Source organism: Aythya ferina (assembly GCF_964211825.1).
Source record: "Aythya ferina genome assembly, chromosome: 4".
NCBI lineage: Eukaryota > Metazoa > Chordata > Aves > Anseriformes > Anatidae > Aythya > Aythya ferina.
In genome coordinates, this window is record NC_140300.1 from 52558809 (window position 1) to 52582940 (window position 24132).

Here is a 24132-nt window from a genome sequence, read left to right on the forward strand (position 1 = left end):
GAAGAGTGTCACAAGGCCCCGGCGCGGGATATATTAATGTGACAAATCTCGTTACTTGCTCACTACATTCCCAGCCGTCTCAGCCTTTCTCAGGGCCCCTGCTTCTCCTGAAGCACCAGCCCGCAGCCACTCCACAACCCGGCCCAGCAAACGGAGAGCAGCCGTCAGGCACAGCCCCGACGGCGCGGTCCTGCCGGGGCGCACCCTGGGGGGTGGGGGGGAGGGTCCCCGACCTCCCCCGCCGGCAGGGGCCGGGGATGCTCAGCCCTGCCCCGGCCCTGCCCCAAACCGCCCCCAAGAGCCCGCCGGGGGTCGCGATGTGAAAGGCCGAGGGGGTCCGAGGGGAGGCTTGGGGGGTGGGGAGCCCTGGAGGCTCCCCCAGGGAGGGCAGGGGGCGATGGGGAGGCCGGAGGAGCCCCGCCGGGCTGGGGGCAGGCTTGAAAGGGTTAAGGTCCCCCCCCCCCCCCCCCGAGCCCCCTGAATGCCACTGCTTTCCTCTAGAGGTCTCATTAGGGAAACCCTAACTGCTATTTTCAACATTTCCTCAATCAAGCGCCTTTAAATAGAGCTCCACAAACAAATTGGCGGCAAAACGCGCAGATCTTGTCACGGGCGAGGCCGACCCAATATTTCACCCTTGTTTGCTTTGTAATTACGGGCCGGCTTGCAGCTACCTGCCCGCTGGGGCCAGCTCCCCTCGCCCCCCCTCGCCCGCTCCCCGCGCGGCCCCGCGGACACTTGGCAGGGGGGCTTAGGGGCGGGTGTGTTAAAAATCCCAGAGCAGAACCGGCCAGTCTCAAACGCTGCCCGAGCTTCGTGCGGCGCCCTGAGCATCCCAGCGCATGGGGTGCCCCCGCACCCCTGTGTCCCCCGGCCTGGGGCAGGGGCCAGGCTGTCGCCACAGCCGGCTCCCCGAGCGGCTCCCTCTACTTTGCGGGATTCGCTCCCCCTCTCCCCGTTAAACCGCCCTTATGATTTGTTAGATTTTTCCACAGCTGCTGGCTCTTGTTTGACTGGTGTATAAAGCCGCTTTAAAGCTGCTGCAGGAAGAATAAAAGCTAAAACCGCTTGGACGGTTTCCTATAGACTCGGGGGCACTTGGGTCCCCGCATTACAAGCCCTGGGCACGAACTCCGGCTCTCTAAGCCTCGCTGCTGAAGCTCGGGGCAGACGCCCGCTCGCTGGTGTCAACAAAAATAGGAGTTAATTCAATTACATCTGAAACCCGGCGTGCAGCAGAGGGAAACTTGGGCGCTTACGAACTAAGCTGCTATATTTGCTTTGCCATAAACCGACGAGAATATTTTATGGTGGAGAGGAACGGTACAACACAAAAGGGAAATATGACAATAAATCTCTTTTTATAGATCCTCTCTAGCAGCAAAAACACAAGGATTCAACGGGTTTACCTCTCAGCTGTTTTACAGGTACATCCAAAGACGCCTGCAGAGAAAAAAACGCCCCATATCTCCCCCGGCCGCCGAGACGGGGACACCCGCCCCTGCCCCCCCCTTCCCTCCCCGGCCAGAGACAGAACTCCCCGGGACTCGCACGGGAGCGGCACTGGCGCAAGAGTTCCTGTCTGACCGCTGCAGGGGCATGTTCTGGTTATTTATGGTGCCACTGGCAGTGCCCTCCCATGGTTTACTGATACGCAAAACCTGAAGCCAGAATTAATGCTCTACCATCCATCTGAACGCGTAAGGCTGATATATATATATATTTTTTTTCTAGTTCCTCCCAAACTATTAATGATTGAGATCGTTTATCCACCCGTGGAGCTGAAACACAGCTTTGGTTTCACAGGGCCAAGTTTATAGAGAGATTCGCATGCTAAAATAAAGATAGATACTTTAGGGGGAGGATTTCAAAGTGGCAAGGAGTCTAACGCTCCTTGAAGTATGCGCAGGTTCAGCATATAAATCCCTTTGATGATTTAAGCCCTAGATATGTTTGGAAACCAAAATACGCAGCTCTCTGCATCTCAGTACCTCTAAAAATCTGCCTTACAGAGAATATATTTTTAAGGGTCGTGTTCCACTGTAAAATGGCATTTATACGTCCTAAAACTGTTTCGTTCAATGCTAACAAGTCTGCTTCTCAGGTGCTAGGAATATTTTGCTAACTTCGTGCCTAGTTTTATTTTTTTCTTATTATCAAGTCCTAATTTGGCTTAACTCTGATCACCCAAATCCTACTTTAGGGCACCAAGAGAGCAGGGAATAGCTGCTAGGTGCAGTGGTTTGCTACTGGGCTTCTGTGATTCAGAAGTGCAGCACTTGAGTAAAATGACTTCATGTGTAATCTCACAGTCCAGCTTTTTCCCATTCTCAGCACACAGACATGCAGGCAGCATGGCTCCCTAAGTTATCAGTCACTTGGAACTCCAGCAGCGATGGAAGCAGAAAGCAGAAGTAGTGGGTGCATTTATTCTTTCAAAAGTAAGTCATTTAAGTTAAAAATGTTCTTATATGTTGCTAAATGGAAATCTTATTACTGTTTTCATTTTTAAAAAATGGATTAGAGTTGATTTCAGAACCCTTTTTATTTATTTATTTATTTATTTATTTATTTATTTATTAAGAAAGCTGTAGAAGGATCTGCAGATCAGATATGCCAATCCTAGCCATGCAATGAACAACACCTACAAAATATATCCATGGAAAAAAGAAAGACCACAAAAACTGACAGACACAGTCGTCATCAGCAAAAGTCTTCCTGCTTAAGGCAATAGGATTGCTTAGGAAAGTGGTTCCCATTTACATGAAATTAAGGTTTGCAAGTGTGTACTGTTAAAAGAAATAATTTATATGTACTTGAGCTGGCTCTAATACAATGAGCAGTCTTGCTTAGAAAGGCAGAACGCAAAGATTATTTTTACTCAGTTTTTCACTGAGAAGCTAGCCTGGACTAAGGTCTGTGCTACTGCACTGAAGCAAGCACTGTTTTATAGCCACTTCAAGGAGCTCTATGCTAGACTTCAGTCTTCAGTATAGACAGAGCAGTGGAAAAATGAGCCCTGGATATACATACATCTTTACTTAGCTGGAAGCCAGGGGCTATGCCCTGCATATTCTGGAGCCCATGAAGGGCTTCCCCCAATTCCATTGGTGCACAGTTCCTAAAGATATGTCCTAACTTGTAAAAACAGAACATGCCCATTTCGTATGATATGTGCATGTGCACATCTGGGCTGCATGTGTGGAAAAGTAAAGGCACACACCGCAAACAATTTTACATGTGCAATTTTCAAAGTAGGGGTCTATGGATCTATAATGCAGCATATCTACAGTGCATAAAATGACATTCTTCTGCACAGGAGGGCATTTTTAAGTGACTTTCAAAGAAAAAAAATGCACCATTATTCTTGGTAGCTGAGTTAGCAGCAGCTTATTTCTCCTGGTGGCTCCTGAATCTTTCTACAAACCCACCACGACGGAGTGTTAGTCCTAAACAGCAACATACACACAGCAATCAGAATATTTCAGATATTCATTTCTACAGGCTGATGTTATTAAAATCAAAAACATCTGCTTTGAGGAATGCATATTTTCTGGATGTAAATGCTTCTCTACTCCCACAGTAAATTCAGCTACTCATGAAAAAAAATGTGATTCTAAACAGTCATTGCATTGTTTTACACAGTAGCAAATGGAACAATGCTGCCCTTAATGTTTTTGTTGTTCAAACAACAACTGGAATTGGATAAAGGATTTCAGCTGGGAACACTTTCCTAATACCTTTGTAGGTAATGGGATTCCTTATGTGTGCTGCTCTGTGACCATTAGGCCATGTGTACTGGGCAGAGGTTCACCCACATATCACCAAGACAGCTCCCAAAGAGACGAGCTTGTGCCTGGGATAGGCTTTTAAATCTTTGTCTGTTATCAGCTCAGCAACGCAGCTTTGCAACCGGGGAGAGTGGTGAACAGAGCCCCAGCTGCCTGTGTTTCAAATGCTATCATCTAATCCTGATTAGAGGCACAGTGGTCTAGAAACTCTTCTGAAAAGCCAGAGGAGAAAACCTCCTCCCTTTTGTGTTCCCCTTAAAAATTGTTTCGGAAAAAAAACTTGCTAACTTGGGTTAGTTTCTCTTGTATAAGCTAAACTAGATGTCTCTGTTTAAGTACAAGTAATTACATTTATTGACTACCACATAACACGTTAATTGCTGTGCTAATGACATAACTATGCTTCTACCCTCTAGACTAATGATAAACGCAGTCTGTATTAAACGTGGAGTTGCACTGAACACTGTGGTACATCCGCAAGACATTTTGTTGCTCTTGCCTGTTGGTCTATCTCTAAAAATATATATCAATGTATAAATGTGGCAAATGTTGCATACACCCTCCTGATAAAGGAATAATAATAACAAAAAACAGGAAGATAAACCCTGGGAGGACACTGACCTAATCTATGTTGAGGTGGTGCATGACTAAGAAAGCATAATGTGCCATAGGAGTGTGTACAGTGCTACCTAGCAGTTAATAATGGAAGTTAAATTTATTTTCTCACTCTGACTCCTCATAAATCTGCCACAGGTTAAATTTGGGGGTTTCAGAAATGGTGTATAAATGGTAAATTAGATGAAAGATGGCATTAGTATAAGTGAAAAACCTTGATGCTTATCCAGCTTCTGTAAAAGAGTAGGTATAATATGCTCAAATACTTTTCTGTATGGGGAAGGATTGCTTCCTTCTTTAGACTATGGGTAAGAGTCTGGAGATAGGTTATCTTCCAGTAGGCTGGAACACCCCAGGCTTGACTGGCACAGGCCTTTTCAATGATTGTTTTCTGACATTTCTGACATTTTTTTCTACAATAACCTCTACCCTTCATGTGCCATGACAAAGTGGGAATCACCAGAGGTAGCCTAACAGCAAATAGTAAAGAAAGACCCTCATACACTTTTCTGTTTTCTCATAAAATCAGTAACATTCATAATTAAATGGTGACTGTAGTTATATATTGCATATCTTCAAGATCACAGGAACCATAATTGCTTATTTTTGGAAGTGCTCAAATGAGTAATATAATATGAAACTGCACGGTAGTTTTTTTTTTTTTTCCTTTTTTTCTTTTTCTTCCCTTAACCTATGAAAATCTATGAAATCAGCAATTATGATCTAATGATTTAAATATTAGTCCAGAATTATGTCACTATTTTGAAAGAATAATTTTAAATAAGATTCTTTCTTTCCTGACTCTTTTAGAATTTCTAGTGTTTCTATACCAGATATTGGAAAATAAGCTAACTGTCCTTTCCTCCCTCACCCTCTTCCATTAAAAACATTGGGGAATTTTCAGTGCACCCCAGTCTTTAGCCTGGACTCCAACCATTTTAAATACTGATTGCTACTACACATTCCCATGGTTGCTGTCAACAGAGAATCTGCTATCTGTAGGATGGATGCTATGAGGTTATAAATAAGATCAAAACAGGACTTTAAATTCTAACATTGTTTATGTCTTATATTTCTATTATAGGAGTTAAACATGTTTTATAAGTTGATTAACACACACAAGTGTATGCTTATATGAGAATTTGGAAAAAAATAGAACCCCAGAGGATTTAATAATTTCCTTTCAGTATTTACATAACCACCTTAGTCAGTGTTCTAGTTCAAAAGAGACATTAGGATCTGGCAAAATTAGTAATATTTGAGAACTATCTAGTTTTTGAAAATGGTCTGATACTGCTCTCTTTGGCATCCACAATGATGGTCTCTGCAGAGGCAGGTGTCTCTGCATCTCAGCTGGCCACATGAAGTTTCACTATGTAACATTTGCACAGTGTTGTAGACGTTGGTCACTGTGGGAATGTCAAGTATGGGAATGTACAGCCTTGTACTGGGTCTGGCTGGAATGTTAACTTTCCCGGCAGCAGCCCATTCAGTGCCGTACTCTGTACTTGTAGCTGGAACAGCAGTGTTATCACACCAGTGTCGTGTCTACTGCTGAGCAGCAGTGGCACAGCATTGGGCCTTTCTCTAACCCTCCTAGAGGGTGGGCAAAAAGTGAGGAGAGAAACATCACTAGGGCAGCTGACCTAAACCAATCAAAGGGATATTCCATACCATGTGGTGTCACACTCAGCAATAAAAGGTGGAAACAGGAAGAAGAGGGGAGGGGTGGGCTCTCGTTGAGAAGACGTCGGTCCTCCTCTCGAACACCGGCTGCGTGCGTTGAGGCCTTGCTTCAAGGACGTGGTCAATCATCGCTCATTTGTGGGAAGTAGAGAGTAATTTCTTTCCTCTGCACTTCCATATAGCTTTCATTTATTTTGTTTGTTTGTTTTCCTCCCTTTTTCCCCTTTTCCCTTTTACTTCCCCTTAGTTAAATTGTTTAGTTCATGGTAATCTTTATTTAATTATTATAATTATTTCCCTTTAATTAAATTATCCTTATCTCAACCCGTGAGTTGTTCTTTGCTTTACTTCTCCCCCTCCTCATCTAAAGGAGGGGGAGTGAGAGAGCGGTTGTGGGGTTTAGCTGCCCAGCACGGTAAAACCACCACAAGCCTTCAAAATTGGGGATTAAAATAATGAGAAAAAAGAAAATAAAATCCATTCATTATGTCTGACATGAAGGAAATGTTTGAAGACGGCAAAGAGCTGATTATCAGACAAGTCTGTATTTCCTATGGTTATAGCCATGAAACACTTGTTGCTTTTCTAATATGGAGTAAGGCATGTTGCCAGTGAACCCTAGGTTAGATATTTACTCTGGGTGCAGGCAAGACAAATCTTGTTTCTTTGATATATGAAGAACAGAACAATAGTTGCCAGGCAGTTGATATCTAGGGGTATATCTGAAGCAACTCATGAACACAAAGATTCATTGCTGTCCAGGGGATGCTTCCTTGGAGGAGAGATGCAGTTAAAAAAACACAAAACAAAACAAAACAAAACAAAACATATCCACAAACTAGGAAAGTTTTTTTATTTTTATTTTTTTTCCAGTGACTTAAAAATACTGCAATTAAAACTAGATTAAATGAAGAGGAAATTTGCTTTCAAGTTTTAAAGCCAAGAATGTTCTTTGTGCCTCTATCCATTTCTGTGCTCCACGTACCCTGTGCTGTTTACATAAGGATTATCTTGTTTATTTTACAGTTATTATGCTTTATAGAAACTAATCAAGAGAATATTTCTTTTTTTTTTTTATGACAAAAAGTGGATGTTGAATTGCTCAAGTTGCTTTTATACAACATTCTTGGGTTTGCGATAGTGTGATATTTAATAAAGTGTTTATAAAGGCAGATATAATAGTTTATCAGATCTCAGGCAGTCATAATAACAAAACTGCCCTTAGCCTGAGTGCTATGTACTGTACTTTGTAATTTACAACACAGCACTTTCTAAATTACTTCATAAACTAAGAAAGTTGCCTACCAAAGAATCAATCTTATAGGAACTAAGAAATCTTTTCCTAAATATTTTTTTCTGTTACTTAGTCTCCATACAAATCATTATTAATAGCTTGGACTCAGGCAGAAACTGCACTCCCTTGTAACATGCAACACGTGCATGCTGTAAGATATTTTCATAGCGTCAAATCTATTTAAATTTCCAGTAGAAGGGACTTTTCAGCTTGAAATTCTACACGTCTAGAATGCTCTCCTGCACAATCAACAGGATAAAGTGAAGAGAAAAGAACAAAAGAAAGGCTGAAGACCTTACAGTGAGAATCTAGTGGAGCAATTCAAGTGGGAGTTAATAGTTTAAGAGACCATGAATAGAGAATGAAGCTTTTCATTTCTGTGTTGCTAGTCCAAGTCCCTACCAACTTATCTGAAGTCTGTTTGGTGGACTCAATGCAGCAGCATGTTAAACAAAGCCTCTACCACTGAGTTCAGTCTTCATCTCTGCTTAAGGACTTGCCCTGAGAAATTCTGCCAGCGAACAAAAGGAGACCCAGGTATGCAGCCCAAGCTAACACTAGCCTCTACCCATCCATCCACAGATCTTATGATCCTCTTATTCCCCATGCAGAATCTGTCTGCTATTGCATGAAAAGAGAAGAGAAGAGAAGAGAAGAGAAGAGAAGAGAAGAGAAGAGAAGAGAAGAGAAGAGAAGAGAAGAGAAGAGAAGAGAAGAGAAGAGAAGAGAAGAGAAGAGAAGAGAAGAGAAGAGAAGAGAAGGGAAGGGAAGGGAAGGGAAGGGAAGGGAAGGGAAGGGAAGGGAAGGGAAGGGAAGGGAAGGGAAGGGAAGGGAAGGGAAGGGAAGGGAAGGGAAGGGAAGGGAAGGGAAGGGAAGGGAAGGGAAGGGAAGGGAAGGGAAGGGAAGGGAAGGGAAGGGAAGGGAAGGGAAGGGAAGGGAAGGGAAGGGAAGGGAAGGGAAGGGAAGGGAAGGGAAGGGAAGGGAAGGGAAGGGAAGGGAAGGGAAGGGAAGGGAAGGGAAGGGAAGGGAAGGGAAAGAAAGGGAAGGGAAGGGAAGGGAAGGGAAGGGAAGGGAAGGGAAGGGAAGGGAAGGGAAGGGAAGGGAAGGGAAGGGAAGGGAAGGGAAGGGAAGGGAAGGGAAGGGAAGGGAAGGGAAGGGAAGGGAAGGGAAGGGAAGGGAAGGGAAGGGAAGGGAAGGGAAGGGAAGAGAAGAGAAGAGAAGAGAAGAGAAGAGAAGAGAAGAGAAGAGAAGAGAAGAGAAGAGAAGAGAAGAGAAGAGAAGAGAAGAGAAGAGAAGAGAAGAGAAGAGAAGAGAAGAGAAGAGAAGAGAAGAGAAGAGAAGAGAAGAGAAGAGAAGAGAAGAGAAGAGAAGATAGCCATTTAGAAGTGGAAAACTGTTATTTGTTACTCAAGACCAATTTTTGATCTGCAAATAATCAACTGCTTCCTTGATATATCGTCTAGCATTTACTTAGTCATCATACTAGGAGCAACTTCTGCAGTTATTCATATTTGTATCTGTAGATACAAAACATATCCTTATGGTCACTGTGAAATTATCATCTAATTAAACTTTAAAATTCTATATAGCAGAGGAAGAAAAGTACCAACACAGGTGTTTACATTGCTCATCTTCATGTTTTTAGGTGGCATAAAACCCCCCCCAAATTCACAATTCTCTGTAAACAAGTATATCTTCTGTATGGGAAAGACTTCTTGTGTTTCTAAAAAGCAGTCTAAGTGCAAAAAATTCTAGTCATTCTTTGTGGAAAGGACTGTGGATTTGTGTTCTTGATCAGGCTTTGATCTGAAAGAAGCAAAGAGATTGCTGAAGTGGCCTCTTAGAGAAAAAGATCAACTGATGGTAGTGCAAGGAGCAAGGGTTTACTTTCAGAATGTCCAAGAATTTCTTGCCAGATTGCAAGAAGTCTAGGAAAGATGAGTAACTTGTGTTCTTATTGCTAGTTTGAAAGGAGATGTAGGGAAGTCGAAAGTGATTCTCTAATATCAGAAAATAAAATAAAAAAAAAAAGCAGCATAGGAGGAACCAGTTTTGTGGTTGAAAGTGGTATAGGTAAATAAACAATTTTCACAGTAATACATGCTTTTAAATGGTTTTGTTCGAGACCATCAAATACATCTGATCTATTTCTTTTTATTTATTTATTGTTATTTATTTTTTTTATTTTTTCCTAACATGTTAAAAACAGGAATCTATCTGGATGGTGTCAGCTATCTGAGTTCTTGCAACATTTCCATTGATTCATGCCCTGTTTTCAGCAGTAGGTAGGCTGAAGGATAAGAAACAACACTTTACCTGACTTTGAAGGATTGGCTTCAAAATTCTAAGCAGATGAGCAGGTATTTTTCCTATCCTCAGTGGAAATATATGCAGCTGAAGAACTGTAGTCTTGGAATGTGCTCATAGATCATGTCTTCTAAGCAGACTTGTTCTTCAAGAACAATATTGATATTACCCTGTTCCATACCTAGCGTTGATAATGTAATAGAATGATTATTCCAGAATGAAGACATTTCTAATGGAGAATACCTGTGATAACCAAAAGCCTTCTGCTGTAGATAGAGAATGTATGGAACCCCAATGAATTTAAAGAACCAAAACTGCTTTTGCCTTAGCTCTCTTAAGCAATGTGAGTTCTTGTCTACCAGCTGGTGAGAAGATGTAGGCAACAGATACATTTTTCCTGATGGGATGGGTTATGAAGAAAACTGCAGAGGATTGGGTAGCAACTTTGAAGTTTTGTATGGAGATTTATCATGGTATGCCATTTCCTTTAAGAACTGAAGGGATGGAGAAGTAGAGCAAGTTGTGAGTGAGAGCATCATGCAAATAGATACTATAACAGCAGAGAAGAAGGTTACATTTGGAACTGACCAGGGTGTAATGATTTAGAAAGTAAAGGAATATGAAAAATATATAAAATATACAGAAGAGAGATTTTAAGAATGTTGAGGAAAAACAAACTTATATTGAAATAGTAACCTAAAAAAAGCAGGAAAAAGGGATGCACTCGATAGTGGGGGTAACATTACAGACTTTGAATAGAGAGTCCGAGAAAGAAGCTAAATCAAAAACTGGATTTGGAAGTAAGAATAGAGAGGGAAAAGGTCAGAGAAAGAAAAGCAGACTAAAGAAAGGACATGTAAAAATATTATAGGGAAAGGTCAAGAGGATGAAAAGATCTGAAGCATGAGAGGAGGACATACTGCAAAAACTGGAAGAAGTATGGGAAAGTGATTGAATAGCTGAAAGACTCCTGACATGGTAAGTGCCCAGTGTAAGTGCAGAGTATAAGCCTGCTTATGTCTGTGCATGCCCCAGAGCACTGAGACACTGTTCTATGTATTCTGTATAATTGTACGTGTTCCAGCTGAGCAGCAGACACTTAATATTTCCTATTCAAAATCTGACTGGCCCTTGCTGTAAGTTAAGTCAGTCCTATGGCTGCATGAATGTAGTCACCTACAACTCTTTGTGGACACTAAAGACCATTCCCAACTTGAGAACCACACACAGACTTCTGTTTTTTGATCCCTGAAACTGGGAGCTGTGATGAAATCGCAAGGTCACCACTATTACCCCTTTTGTGATTCTCCTCTGCAGTCCCAGTGGTTCAACTCTCTAGTCCTTGGATCACTGAAGAATCACTGCTGCTGATGGTGGCTCAGAGGGTTTGCAAGGCTACCAAAACAAGTGCTCATTTAAGATGTCTTCCTACTGAAGACCTTCAGAGAAAAAGTTGTCATAAAAATCAGAATGACACTCCCTAGAAACTTGTCAGTACCTCACAAACTAATATAGTTAATCTGAACGCTTAGGCATTTTGTTTTATCCTTAATCTAAACCCCCACCAAAGTCAGTAGGAGGCAAAATGCATTTGAGAACAGAATCTGGCCCCAAGGTAGTTCACTTCTTTTTGTCTCTTCTGAAGATTTTGTAAAAAGGTTGCGGAATTACATTGTACTTGCAAGAATATTTGTCAAGAGCATACATGTAATGCAAAATTCATAGCACTATGATAAAATTGGGGATGACATTTCTGTAATATTTTGTTTAATAACAAAAATAAAAAAATATAATAAAATTAAAATTAAATAAAATATGAAAACATTTCAATAATGGTCTTGTTATTTTCTTGACACTTTAATATAGCTGTAACTGTGTGTAACATCTAACTTTGCTTGTGGCTGCCTCATCTTGGTGGACAGTGGTTCTGCTTTTTTTATTAACATTTTTCCATATGAAGTAAAACATAGGTGAGCAGGGAGATGTGGGTATGTGAGGAACGTTAAGCAGTAGCCGGTCTCCCCACCAAACAGCCGTACCGCCTAGGTGCCCTCCACTATCTTTGCTGGTTTCCTGTGGAGTGGTGCAATATCTCATCAGGATGTTCAACAGCTGGACACTGCATGGAAAAACAGCAACCATAGCTCTGGAAGAGGCGGTCTGGCAGGCAAACCCAAGCCTTCACCTGGCATGCTGATTTCTGTAACCATGAGAAGGTTAGTCTGTGGGAGAGACAGAACTTTTCTGGTGTGTACCAAGGAGTATAGGGTGACATCCCATCAGAAGAAAGTGAACCAGCTATGAGAAAAGTGAACTCACAAGCTTCACATGGGAAGCTGACTTCCTGTTTTTCTCCATCAGATCTAACCTAATACTCAATGCTGCATGTTACTGCATGTGGTGCTGAGGGCTGTGTGACTTTGTGAAGAGCAGAGCAGGCTGGAAAGCAGAGCACTTCCGAGACCATCCCTCTCACTCAGCCCGTGCTGATAGTCTTGGCTAAGAAATCAAATGTCACCTACAGCATTTATGATGTGACAGCAAAATTAGTAGCTTCGAATGCCCCAGTTCTGCTCCAGACATTTGCTGTAATTTTGAGAGGCTGTGTCAATTCTGGGCGAGCCAAAACAGAGGTGCATAAATCCTCAAGACAGGTATTCCATGCACTTATCAACCTAGATGTCATTCTTAGTTTATAAGTATTCACATTTCTGGCCAACTGCTGTAGCTATTGATTTGAGTATATTTTAAAGTCCTTCCACTGACTTTACAAAAAGTAAACTTTTTTTTTTTTTTTTTTTTTTTGTTTAGAAATATCACCCAGGCTATGAAAGAAACTGGCTCCTTCTTTACCTGAGGTGGGGTTTGGAACATGCAGATGGAGGTAGAAGGTCACTTATCCCAGTGTGAGTATAGAGGTGCAGGTGCCAATGTTCAAGAGAAGACCATGAACTTCAGAGGCACCTTCATAAACTGCTGATTTAAGACTACTAAACAGCTGGATTTACTGAACATATTCTCTCTCTCTTTTTTTTTTTTTTTTTTTTTTTTTTTTTTTTTTCAGCCCAGAAACATTGTTTAGGCAGCTGTTGAATAATTTATACATTTGTTAAGATTTCAAGCTGTTTGCTTTCTGTGGCAGGTCAGATGCTCTGCCCTGGCTGCTCTATGAGCAGGTTGTACACAGCCTGGTGGTAACCACAAGACTGCATGAACTCTCATAGTCAGCCCAACACTTTCGGAGAGCATCATATTTATTATGCACATGTGACAAAGTCACTGCATGCCTGCACAGTAAGACTGACACTTCTGGGGATTGTCTAATGGACCTACTGCCCATGTGCTGCCCAGTCATTGGGAACATACACAGTAAAGGCTCTGTAAGTCAGATTTACTGTGAATATGCAGAGCAATGAAATGTTGCATGTGCAGCAGGACGTGTTGCTTCCTGAAGTGTGGGGTGGAGTGCACATACGCTGCACAGATTTCCCAGGCTGAAATATAGGAGCTCTATACTGGCCAAGTCACTTAAGTCTTGAGGAGGGGTAATATTTTAAGATGTGTTCAGCATGAGGTCCACAAGAAATCTTCTCTTTGACATAGGGATTCTGTTGATCTCATTGCAGGATGCCTCATATGCACTGAGAAAAAGATGCTCAGTGTGTAACTTGTGCTGCTGGGTCCCACTCTCATGTAGGCAGTGCAGCTCTAGGTGATACAGAGACCATGGCTTTTATGCCTTCATTTCCTACCTGAATGGGAATATTTGAGACCAAAATTGCAAGGATATTTAATAAAGACACTATTAACATAGATAGAGAATAAGAGTTATTCAGACTTTGTATTGAGCAGGCACTGGATAAATAATTTTTATTCCAAGCACAGCAACAGCTCCTGAAAAGCTGAGAACACCTTTATGGTAACCCTCAGTTGCTTGTAAGACAGGGCATTTGGTTACAATTAAAGGTGAAGTCTCAAACTGTGTATCCAAACCTCCCTGAACATTAGACAAAAGAGATCCTGATCTGAGCTGACTCAGGGTAATGGTCTTGCAAAAACAAAATAAAATTCATTTTCTAAACCAAAATCATCCTTTTTTTTTTTTTTTTTTTTTTTGGTCATATTCATTTTTGGGGTAATTTACTATTTTTATTTTATTATTATTGTCACCACATAAGGAAAATGTGAACAGACTAGAAGCTAGGTTGATTTTGTGAGGTTGAGTTGAGGTCACTGAAAAATTGATAGCAACTTTTGAGATGAAAAAAATCATCAAAGCTAAAGGAAGCTTCTCAAAGTGGGATTTAATAGCAGCTATCATATTGCCTTCAATGGCTTGACCATTTCTTGTGCAGCTGTTTTATTTTAAAAGATTTCACTCCCCCATCCCACATGTATAGGCCTATACATTGACCTAAGTACACACATCCAAGTACTTTGGTCACTCATGATAACTATAAACCCTTCAGCGAACTACCAGAAAGGTAGTTCAAATGGAAATGGTGAAATTCAATATAGCGTTTAACTAAGTCACTGTCTAAGGTTAAGCCCAAGGAACAATCAGCAACATTGGAAGGACAGGCAAATACATTAATTGGTACGTGGGCACCAGATATATGTGGTTTTCCTGAAAACTGTCAAATAACCACAGTGGTATTTCAGTGTGAGTGAAGAAACTGTGTCTATTCAAACATATACTTCATTTTTATATGAGTGTGTATGTATGTAAAGAGCCTAGATACAGAGTTAGGGCAAAAGCAAAACTGAAAGGCAGGAGGATAATTTTGGCTGGTAGTCCTTTTGCCTTCCTGTATGTCTAATCAAGGATAGAGGCAAGTTCTCAGTATATCTTTAGAGTGTTGGGCACTCAAGCCCCATTGACTCTCAGGGTAGAGTAGATTTCTGATTCACTATGGGCTTTTTGAAAATTTTGCTCTTTTTTATTCAAGCCTTAACTGAAAGCCTAGTCTGCTTCTCAGACCAACCTATTACCTTTTATCAAAGTAAGGATAGGTTAGGTAAGACACAGGGATATAATTGTGATTTTGAGAAAATGATGAATAAACCATCATTTGGAAAGTATTTGTGTATGAATGTACAAGTAGACAATAATAGGTCCATATATATGTTTATCATGGGATATGTCCGCTGTCATCTGCTTTATCTGATTTTATTTTATTTTATTTTATTTTATTTTATTTTATTTTATTTTATTTTATTTTATTTTAGTGAGCTTCCTCAAAAGATGTTAAAGCAACATTCTTTAACTTCCATGAAGGTTGAACAAAATTCAAAATCCATGTAGTGTTAACTAAAAATATATATATCTATTTACTCCTTTTTTCATCTATTGATATGAAAAACATACCAATAATTTTGATGCAGTCTTGTATGCAGGCATGTAAATAGTATAACACAATGCTAATCAAAAAGCTGAAGATGAACTGAGATAACCACTTCATTACAAATTGATAGATCTAAAGAATTTTGTCTTTGAGATTTTTTTCATTATGAGGTACCTGCTTTTATCACTAAATATTTATCTATAGCAAAAATAAAAAGTGAATTGCTAACTGGTCTCTCTCATCCCTTATTTATTCTCCACCCCAAAACCAAACAGCTTTCCTGTAAAGCCAGTTTATAGTTTAAAAATGGGAACTTCATTGTCTTACCATGGTTCAAAAAGTAAAGATTGATGAGTGCTAGGTCATAGTACACCAACGGATGGACAGGCAGACACATACTTGGAAGGATTTTTTTTTTTTTTTTTTCCCCCAGAGCTTTCTAGTCTCACACAGACAAGAGAACTGGCAGGAGTTGGAAAATCTGTGAAACAGCTGATCGGTCTCACAACTTTCCATGTAAGTGAATGGTACAAACACTTCATTTCAAAATTGTCAGAAACAACTTGAAACTTCTTGATGATCATTCTAAATCTGAGATGCCTTTGATTATCTTCAGCCATGGAATTGCTGAATATTTAAAGCTAAAGAAACTTTTGGAGGGCAAACTCTGTCTCAGAGCAAGGTAAGCTGAGGGGTCAGATCAGGTTGCTCAGGGCTTTGTTCTGTTGGATCATGAAAACCCTAAAGAACAGAGATTGCACAGAGTCTAGTGCTCCTTCACATTCTTGGTGATCTCACTTAGTTTTATCAGCTGTGGTTCCTACCTGTTCCTACTTTCTCCCACTCATTTCTGAGTGATTACTAGGTAGCTTTATTAGGTGAACTTGAGCATATTGATCAGGGCAAACTCTTCTGAGAGACATTTCTTCCTCTGTCTTCACTTGGCTCATACTTCTGCCACTTATCCAGCTGCTGATTTAAACAGTTTATTTTATCTTAGAACCTATAGGAAACAATCTTATCATTCAGTTCAAATGAAGGTTATATTTGAGGTAAATGCAGGTGTTTAAATTGGACTAGTTCTTCAATTCTTACAACATAAGAAAATTGCTCATACAGTGTCAGGAATGTAGTATTCACATAAAACATTCATATTTTATCTTACCTTACTGTTTGTAGAAAAGAAATTTACTGCAGCAGAACATTTCCTTCACAGTAAAAGAAATATAAGAGTAATTATTGTCAGCTCAATTTGCTAGTTGTTATTTAGTAAAGGGTTAGATAACATATAAGGGTCTTCACAAGCACTGTCAGGGAGGGTACATACATCTAAGTAGAGTCACTCATGCGCTCTAAATATATCTTAATTTTCCACAGTAGCTATATTCTTGGTTGTCACCTGAGACAATATATATCAAACTTGATAGGCCCTATTAAAAGAAAGAATTACTAGAAGAGTTGATCTCTTAACTATTTGCACAATATTTTTGATATGCACTTGCAATAGAAAGAATGATTAGGGGAAATAGGGAAAATGTGAACTTAAACTTGTTTAAATTAAACTTACTGAATATGTACATTTACAGGAGCTATTATGAAAAAAGTTCAGAACAAAAGATTGTAATTGATAATTAACTGTTTTTCTGTGTCCCGTTCAGTTCTTTTTAATATATTGAAGAGTATAGTGAATATAAATTTTCAATGTAAAGCACTGAATCTGTGGAAATGACATTCAACAAAATCTTCCAAACTATAATCTAGTACCTAAGCATTGCTTCAGTTTTCTTTTTGAATTCTTAACATTCATTATGCACATTGGTGTCAGAAAATCTTAGGTGGTAAAGCCACCAACACTTCCTCTCGGTGTGAAATTCTGTCTTTTTAGAAGTCTGTGGAAATATGTCTACTGGTGCTACATTTTTACTCAGTAGCTTCCTGATAACCTCCTTAAATTTTTTTCTGTAACATTAAGTATTAAATTCTGCTAATAGTTCATTACTTTAAAATTACCTTGCTCTATGTTAGTTCTTTTACTCAGATTTTTTTTACTGTCTGCAAAGAGATCTACAACTCAGAATGTCTTTAGAAGTAATACATATAAATGCTGGAGGGACATAATTTGTCACTAAAAGTCTGACTAATATAGTCAGAGATTTTAATGCGAAGAAATACAGAATTTTTGAATAGCTGAGACCTTATGGAGTAAAGATATTTTCTTTGATATCTTTTTTTTTTTTTTTTTTTAATTAACAAAACATGAGAAATGGCTTGCATGAGATTATATGTTTTCTTCAAAATTACAGTGATAACTACTAGTACTTTAAGTGATTTCATGATTTCAGCTATTTTTTTTTGGCTTTTATGAAGGTTTAAAAATAGTATCTTGTGGTTGTTCACAACTGAACAGCAAACAATGTTTGATAGTTATCTGTATTACTAAAGATAAAACTGCAAAATTATTAGGCTACATTTATCTAAACAGCCTAAGAAAGATGACATAGATTTAAAGGTATAGTCCAAGATCAAAGAACGCAATAAATGATGCAGGAAACAACAATTTAAAAAAGGAAAATCTCAGTGAAGAAAAAACTCATTTTTTAATATGAAGGCTGGTTTTAGAGTGGGAAGAGACATTGTTTGTAATAAGACCATTTATTTATTTATTTATTCATTTTCTGTAAAGGATGTTCTAAATTACACTTGTATTTCTATAGAAGTATTCTGTTTGTCCAAAAGAAAAGAATACAAAGGGTCTTGCCTTTTCTACTCAATTTCTTAGGCATTGTGAACCTCTTCCAACAGCCACTGATACCCAGAAGATGACTTACACCGAAGCATTAGAATGGGACCCCCCTGGTGATTCAGAGCTCTTTTCTTCTTGCTTTGCTAAAAGCTGTGGAGCTGCTGTACATTTTCACTGTCCTTGCTACTGGTTCCTTGGAAGAGGATCATCCAAGCAATAGTGAAGGAAATATGAAATGTTGGTAGTGCCAAAATGACCATCATCTTTGGTCTGGAGAAACAGCAAGGAGAGAGGAAAATAAAAAAACATGTAGGTCTGTGGAGTACTATAGGATGAACCTGTTTCTAGGGAAGCTGATCTTTCATCCCTTCATTGAAAGAGAAATGAATACTGCTTAGTTTGTTGAGGGGAAATATTTCCTTTAAAATACTTTATTATCTTGGAGAAACCACATTGTCTTTTTCAAGTTGCCTGATGAAAAAGCCTCCTCTCCTTCAGATTTTAGTAATATGATGTATTTGCACATATACAGATTTCCCATTTTTGCCATATATAGGATGTTCCAAGTACGTGTAGAAAACTGACTACATAGGGACATATGCACATTCCTATGTTTACCTCTCTTACCCTAGCTATGAACTTGGCCTCTTGAGCACCCAATGAAGACCCAATGCCAATGTACCAAGAACTAACAACATTGGTTATTTCCTTTTCTTCAGCTTTAATCATTGTCTGAATTACCCTGGTCTGTTGTAGATGTTGCTATTGTCTTCTTGGTCTATTTTTGAACATTAATCTTAGCTCAAGGCCATCTGTTGCCACTTGTGTGTCTTCTGTTATGTCCTCATCTAGGACTGGGACAGTTTCTTTCCTTTTTCACATACACAAAATATTTTGCCATTCTTCTATAGCTTTGCTTCATGTCCAGTTGTGTTGAAACAGTTTTGGGACACAAAATAAAAGGAAAAAAAATTAACTTAAATGTGGATAAAAGATATGATTCTGTATCTAAACAAAAGATACTGAAGTTTCTAGCTGCTTGTCAGAGATGGCAGGGATTTCACTTTTTGGAACAATGATCTTCCAGTTCTTACTGTGACTTGCTGGAATTTTACCTGCTTAGGAGCTAATGATGTGGAATTGCTACTGCTGTGACTTTCTGTTATGGTCAACTAAACATGCCAGTTCATTTCAGTATTAATCTAAATATTGATGGTCTTTATTATTTCAAGTTACCAAAAACATTTAAAATTAAGTACAATAGAAGTTCCAGTCTGCTCATACTTTTTTTTTTTTTCTAAAATTGTCTCCTTTCTTAGTCTAAAGCATATATTATTTGAAGTTCATTTTCCCCAAAAGTTTAACACGTAGCCTGAATTTTCATTAGTTGAAAAAAATTTTGAAATACAAATATCGAGCTCCTTGTCCCCCCAAATGTATCTCCTCCTTTGACTTTAATAGTACATTTCATCTGTTTTTTTTTTTTCAAAGTTACTTTGCTTTACACATTCTGTAGGTAATATACAATAATATACAGTATTTAATATACAGTATTTAAAAACTGTTTGTAATAGCTTCAGTTGGTTTAGCACATGGGTATATTATATCACTTGAAGAGGAAAATGTTTTTCTCTCCCCCTCCAGACTACAGAAGTTAATAATGCATCCCTATTCTCTCTTTTAAAACAATGGCTTAAGAAGGGTTGATTAAAGGCCTGATAAAACAGATGGTCTTGGATGAGGTCCTAAGTTTGTCAAATTTGAGCTCTGTTTGACTATAAGGAGTACAATGTACAGTCATCCTCTCATCCTCATCTCAGCCATCCTCTGAGAGGGCTTAGGGGGAGGAACAAAGGTCTTGAATATTTAATATCAATAAGAACAAAAGCACATGTATGTGTCAAGTTTTTTTTTTTTTTTGGTTTTGTTTTTGTTTGATTTTTGCTTACAGTCATTTCATACATGATTACAAAGAGTAAAGAACTTATTACAGGGTTGATGGAAGTTGGTAAGGGCTACAAGAAGCATACTTGTAAGCATAATTAAAAAATTACACTCAAATTACTTTTCTCAATTAAGAATCTTCATACACACATATTGGGATGACTGTTGAATGCAGAAGAACCAAAAAGTGAGTGCAGGTTAAGCCAAAAAACCTTTGTGTGAAAGAGCATAATCTAGTAGCAAAAGAAATGAAGAAAAGAGACACCCCTTTTATTAAATGTTTGTTTCTAGATAAGTAACAATCTCCTTTAGGTCTAGGTCAATGAAACTCAGCAATACAAAAATTTTACAAAAACACTTCAATTCTGTCACTTCAAAATACATACATAGTATTTTGCCTGATTTTTAATTTCATATTTATAGGGGCATATAAATAGGGGCCCCTATATATAGGGGCCCCTATATATAGGGGCATTCATATTCCTGATGCAAGTTTACAGTTTCATTGCACAAAAGTTACTGAGATGTAGACAGTGGGTAGAATGGCTGGAATTATTTGCCATCCAATCCTTGCTATTACAGATTTGAAATAGAGTACACACAAACAAAAAAATTTATAGTGTTTATATGGTTAACTCTTACTGAATGTGAAATATCAGATTTATCTGTTTGTTTTATACTGAAAACCACATTTACCAGGAAATAGAAACAAAATTTGTTGAAAAATATTTTGTAAGTAAAACAAGATCTTTTTGAATGCAAATATTGTTCCTGGATTAAGCCAACTGCAAGTATCAGAGACAAAGTTATTGGGGTGGTTCAGGATAAAGGTAATAGCTTTGTCCCACATTTTTTTTTTTCCTTCTAGCAGCACCTAAGGAAAATTATCAGCACCCTCTACTCTCATTACCTGGAAGTCAGACTGATCTTAAAGGAATTGCATAGGATGCCAAATTTCTTAAAGGTTTTTGGACCAAAGTATCTTTAAAACTTTTGATTTGACATCTCTTGCACACAAAGGAAAGGACTGAAATGAAGTTATCTACTTCTAAGCAATGAAATAGACTCTGAGCACTGTCTACTGTTATGTCTATGCAATTTATGAAGTTTTGCAATATTAAGTGACTAACCTGTATATTCCTTGCTGCTCTGATAATAAAGAAATTGTTTGTCTGTTTCTTTCAGAAACTGCCATTCCCCCTCTTTGCACAACAAATCTTGCAGAGGTAGTTAAAGCATCAACACCTATTAGAGAAAATGGAAAGAATACATCACTGGAAATCTTGGAAACTTTTCAGTAGTGTATTTGCTTCAGAATAAATGAAGGCCTCTGAACTAATCCTCAGATGAAAAGAGGTTCATATACGTCTTTAATTAGATCATGCTATTGGAACACAATGTTGTGATAAAGAAGATTTAATAAAGTATTTTGTCCTTTTATTACTTTCGTTTCATGCAACATATCTCCTTATCCAAGCAAGATGTTTGACTTCAAAGGAAGTGCTGTCCACCCTCCCTTTGCTCAATAAATAACTCCAAGAGGAGTAAAAACAATATGTTTGTAACTTTGCCGATGCTGCTGAGTGGTGAGAAGATCAATCATTGTCGTTCTTTTCTGTGGCTGTGGGTCCAAGATGAATCTCTTCCTTAAGAAATTTTTGTAAAATTTGGTGTGTGTTATTAACCCTTCACCTTCGGGAGTCATTACCTTAATAATACAATTAAATAAAGTTACTTCCCTTGCTAAAGAACATTCATCTGAGCAAAGCCTAACCATGTGCAAAGGCATAGTCAAAATTCGTCCTGATAATGGGACTGAAAAGTAGCTGAAGAAGTGTGTTAGATGAATGGTGGCATACTCAGAAAATGACCAGGAATTAGTTTTTCTTCAGTATGAATATTCTTTCTAGGCTTTTGACAGGACAAAATGGCCCTTCTATTATTCTTTTGAATAAACAAAGTCAAAATATTTTCAGAAAGAAATATTAGACTCTAAAGCTATTATTAAAGTATTAGTAAAATTAATAAATTTAATAAAGTATTACTTTTAGTATTAAAGATAATTTGTTAGACATCTCAGCTTACACTGTAAAGACTAAAAGAAGCCAGAGAGGCTGGATGGCATCTGAGGAGGCATATATTTCTCCTTTTGCTGCAAGGTGTGATCAGAGGTGTGTCAAGAACACTGTACAGGGCAGGTGTTTGTGTTCTCACAGATTTCCAAAGATTCCCTTGTTTTTCAGGTGATTTATTTCAGTATTTCTTTCTTGCTGACAAAAGTTGTTCCTGAATCTTAGCTGAACACTCTTCTGCTGCTACTGAAACTGTTGTATCTTCTAGCTACCATCAACATGGAGAGCAAGTTGTTCTTTTCTTCTTTAGAGCAGACTTCTATATATTTGATTAGCATGTTTATTTTTAGTATTCTTTTCTTGACACTGTATTTATTTTAAAAACTTTTTTTAAAAATTTTATTTAAATTTTACACTTAAATGTCTAATGTGTTTTGATGACTCTAATTAAGCTCACCTTTTAGTGACTAAAATCGGACACAGTAGGGCAACAAGACCTCTCCCATGTTGAGTAAAAATGAAGGCTTACCTCACTTTTCTTGCAGCATGTGCATCTATTAATATCTCCTATGATCTTTTATTATTATTTATTTATTTATTTATTTATGATGGTAATTTGATGTTTTTTGTTAATGTTCAGCTAATAATAATAACAACTAAATCCAACAAAATCTTTCTCTAAAACAAATTAACATGAGGTGCTTGTTCTCCATCTTACTGTGCAGTTGAGTATTGCAGAAAGTGTAGTAACTTTCTATTTGTTCCTCAATCACTTCTCACTTACATCAAGATTATTTTTAATTCAGGCCTTTCTCTTCCACATACTTGCAGTTCTTGTTATCATCCTTTATGTACAAAATGTATGTACATTTTATATTTTATGATTGGGACCATTCATGGAGATGCTGACAATCATTAGACCCGGGACAGATCTCTTCAGAACACCAGCTGATCTATCTTTCTATTTGCAAAACGACTACTGATAAGTATTCTGTGGATAACATTATCCAAACAATAGAAATCTGAAAATCTGGGATACATGGACTTGTACATCTAGCTTGCTTGGTTTGAAAATGTACTACATCCCAAAAGCTCAAATTGTTTTTTTTTTTTTTTTTTTTTAATTTATTTTTTTATTTTTTATTTTATTTTTTATTTTTTAATGCTCAGATTATGTACCTCAACACCTACAGTTCCAATAGACTTCTGTGGAATTTTGAAGTATGCAGCTTTAAAGAGCTCTCTTGTTATTTGTACATAACATCATCTGTGGGATGGAAAAAAAATAGAGACGGAATAAAACCATGGCTACCACTGAGGATTTTTAAGTCTAAATTAGGTACAACATTGCATCTGAGAGAAACATGATGTCAGACAAACAAGTGAAGAAAGATTATGAGCTAGTTGTTTTGTGATTGTGCTTTTCCATTCTTTCTCTTAAGGTTTACTTTTAAATCATGTAGAATTTGGCAGGCTTCTGAAGGAGTGTGTACTTTGGCAGTGGATTTCAAGAGGAAACAGGATGGAAAAATAAAATTGCCATTTATGATTTAACTAGAATTAAAGAAAGAAGGGGTAAATTCTGCTTCCAGTTGCACTGTGGAAATTTCAACAAGCTTTTATCTCAAACAACTGTGTCTTCATGCTGCTTGAATTAAAACTCTCATTGAATTCAAATTTACCTGTAATCCTCATAATATATTGCAATAAGATAAACCTTTTTAAAGGCATTCTTGTCTGTTATTTTTCCTCATTTGTTCAGCTTGCTTAATATTGTTTGCTTTTCACTTTGTATCTTAATAAAATTGCTCTTCAGTTTTAGAGTAATTTGTGATCACCCCCAAATGGAAATTTATTTAATTTTACTGTTTCTTTCACAACTAATTTGAACTTACATCTGGCTTTAAAGAAATATTTACATAGAAAAAACACAAAATTGCATGGTGTAAATGTAGTGCCATTCAACTATGTAAATAGCAGCAAAGATGTTTAATTGAATATAAAACAAATGTAAAACATACACATTGCTTGTTTTTATTCAGGTTGCTTTGTGCTTGAGCTTTGATGATATAAACGAGGAGAACTAATCGATAGTGGAAGTTACGGTTTGGAGTGTGTTCTTACAACTTCGCTTTACATGTAGAAATCTTTTTTGTAAATGCTTGTTCCCCTGGTGCCACTTGTAGTGCCTCTAAAACGTTTCCACTGTCTTTAAGATATTCAGTCCTGGATTTATAACTACTGTGACCACAGCCCTCAGGGCAAAACTATGCATTGCTGTATGTAAAAACAGTCCCCCCCCATGCATTTCAAAGATGTGTGTTGAAATAACAAA

At 38.1% G+C, this 24132-nt stretch overlaps 1 long non-coding RNA gene across 3 annotated transcripts in view; it reads left to right on the forward strand.

Annotated features, from left to right (window-relative positions):
* The window catches only part of LOC311436599, a 30844-nt gene extending 7040 nt beyond the window's left edge, over nt 1–23804 (forward strand). Inside the window, exons 3-10 of one of the 3 annotated variants that reach the window (XR_014692961.1) lie at nt 1417–1700; nt 2335–2441; nt 9596–9746; nt 10565–10671; nt 12505–12599; nt 12758–15554; nt 17818–18090; nt 20911–23804. This is a non-coding gene — a long non-coding RNA (uncharacterized lncRNA). Of the gene's footprint in view, nt 1–1416; nt 1701–2334; nt 2442–9595; nt 11913–12504; nt 12600–12757; nt 15555–17817; nt 18091–20910 lie in introns of those variants that run through there. The other 2 variants (XR_014692960.1, XR_014692962.1) reach the window with 2 other exon arrangements.
* The last annotated feature ends 328 nt before the right edge of the window (nt 23805–24132 follow it).